Raw genomic sequence first — 2,596 nt, forward strand, 5'->3', positions numbered from 1 at the left:
GACCTGGCTGAGAATCAGGTAAAATCAAATAATCTAGAGAAGAGAAAAGATGGAATTGTATAGCCTATCCACAGTGTTATTTGTAGAATGCTGAATTCATACAGAATGCATCTGAGCAATGAAAGTTGTCTCTGGGAAATACTGTATCCGAAGTTATTGTTATCTGAATTTTTCAATGGATTCAGGAATTCATAAGCTGGTTCAAATATTCATATATTGTACAAATATTCTTTTTATTGTGTTTTATCACTGGGGGTGCAGGTGAATTAGTAAAACAATGCACAAAATGAATATATATTTACCTACATGCATGACGATTAAATCTCAGTTGTATTCTCACAGTGTTTATACCAGTGCACATATTCTTTGATAATGTAGACTCTGGAAAGGAGCAAATAACATGAAAGCTATGGTAAATGGTCCATGTGCTGATTCCTGAATTACTGTATAAACTCATGTATACGTCTAGAAATTTTTGTCAAAAAATTGACCCCAGGACCTGGGTTGACTATTCATGGGTCAAAGTACTGTACTTTAATTCTTACCAAAAAAAGAAAAGAAAAGAAACCATCCCTTGGTGAAAGGTGAAAGTTTAATCCATTCTAGAAGCATCTAAAAGAAGCATCAACCCCTTCTACTCTCTCATCCATCCATTCTTTAGGGGAGCACAGACAGTCACACCTGAAGGGATTTTGTAAGTTTCTTGCCATTATTTTCCTTTACATCCTTCGTTACATGCCCCTAAGTTTTACCTTCGACTTATCCATGGATCACATCAAAATCCATAATTTTGGCCCCAAAACTTGCTGTCAACTTATACATGAAGTCGACATATTCGAGTATATATGACAATTTTAGAAATTCCTCCAGCTAGACTGGAAGTCAAAAGGACCAATACACTTAGCAGAGTAAACCGTCTGGAAGAACGAAGAACAGAATGGAACCTTCTGAAAGAATGAAGAACAGAATGGTGGGACTCTCACTGGGAATATGCCTTTGTTGCCCACCTTCACTCTTTCACCAGTGTAATACAGTGGTGAGAGAACATTGGCCTGGGACTTGAGAGATCCAGGTTCAAGTCCTCAATGAGCAATGAGACTCACTGGATTGCCTTCAGCAAATCGCTTTCTCTCAACCTGCCATATTTTATCAGGTTGTTATAGCTGAGGAAAATTGGGAGGAGGAGAACACACAGCTTTGAACTCATTGCAGCGAGGATAACTTGCAACAATAAGTAATAAAATCATACCTGTACCTGAAGGTTCTCTTTATGTTCAGCTGTAAAATGATGATGAGGTCACTTCAATAAGTTGTGAATGTGTTGCAAGTTATAAACACACGCATTAAAAATATGCTTGTTACTCAGACTGGAATCTTATCTTTAATGTCTTCATCTGAGGATGCCACAGCATACATCTAAATAATTAGGAATGCAAATGAAGAAAAATGTAAATGTTCTTACTTGCAAACACTTGACCAAGTTTTTATTACATTGATCCTAGCTTTCTTTTTATAAAACTATTCTCTATGTGCCTGATAGAATCAAAATCAAGACCTCCAGCCATTTTTCTTAAATCAGGAATTTGGAATGTGCCCTGTAAATCTTGTGATGTATCTTGGGAAATATATAATACATATTGGGTGTAACTCACTATACAAGAGTGAGATGTCTCATGAGATATGGCTCTAGGGTGTTAGATAAAGTATACAGTTTTCATCAATATCAATATCCCTCGTTTGAACATCTTCTTGCCTCCAAGGCATATTTCCTTCTACACAAGAAAGACATGAGTTGCTTCTGAAAATTAGAAATAGCCTTAAAATGTGCATGATTTTTAAAGTCTGTGTAATACCATGAATATATATTTTGTTCAGCGTATCAGCAGTGGCTGATTACAGTGAAATATTAACAGGAAGCTCAAGCAAGTTATCTTTTTGGAGTACAACTCCCAGAATCCCCTAATCTGTTTTTTTTTTACAAGACTTTCACTACGAAGAAGCATTTTTTCCCCAAGTCTGACCAAATGTTTTTAGGAACCATAGGGAGGATTTGTAATTTTGTTTTGTAAAGAGAATATGCACACACATTAGCAAGAAAAAAACCTTACCTGAAAGGGAGATCTTTGCAGTTGTCAAGATTTCATCTTTTATCATGACATATGGTGGGAAGGGAGTGTCTTTCAGTGTACTGTGACAGTACCATGGCTCACAAGGAAAGCAAAATTACACAATTATCTAAGTGCCCCACCCTTATCTCCAAAAATTACACTTTTGAGGCCCATTGGATTGCTTACAGAACCACCCACTGCTGTCAGAGCAGTAACAGTCCACACCCTCCAAAATTTCACAGATGGAAACTGGGACTTGCATGGCTAGGCAGCATCAGAATGTGGTCAAGATGGCAAAAGTTATTAATCAGGAAGTATACATAGGCTACAATGGGCCACAACAGTTTGTTTTTGCCTAAGGCTACTGGGAAGAGCAAGACTCTGCCCCTTCCTGTCCTCTTCCCCACAATGGTTTAACTGGGTCCAAATGGCTTTTGAACTTTCAGTTACAGCAACTGAAATAAGATGAGGACAAAGGGAGCAAGTGG

General features: G+C 37.6%; 1 long non-coding RNA gene across 1 annotated transcript; it reads right to left on the bottom strand.

The window, feature by feature from the left end:
* Positions 1-309: 309 nt before the first annotated feature.
* LOC149313867 (uncharacterized) lies at positions 310-2,270 on the bottom strand. Its single transcript, XR_016281094.1, has 3 exons — positions 2,109-2,270; positions 1,250-1,416; positions 310-381 (listed from the first exon to the last, which is right to left on the bottom strand). It is a non-coding gene; the product is annotated as an uncharacterized LOC149313867 (long non-coding RNA).
* Positions 2,271-2,596: the final 326 nt, after the last annotated feature.

This window comes from Sceloporus occidentalis, unplaced genomic scaffold (assembly GCF_023333645.1).
Source record: "Sceloporus occidentalis isolate IW3139 unplaced genomic scaffold, rSceOcc1.0.p SCAF_4, whole genome shotgun sequence".
NCBI lineage: Eukaryota > Metazoa > Chordata > Lepidosauria > Squamata > Phrynosomatidae > Sceloporus > Sceloporus occidentalis.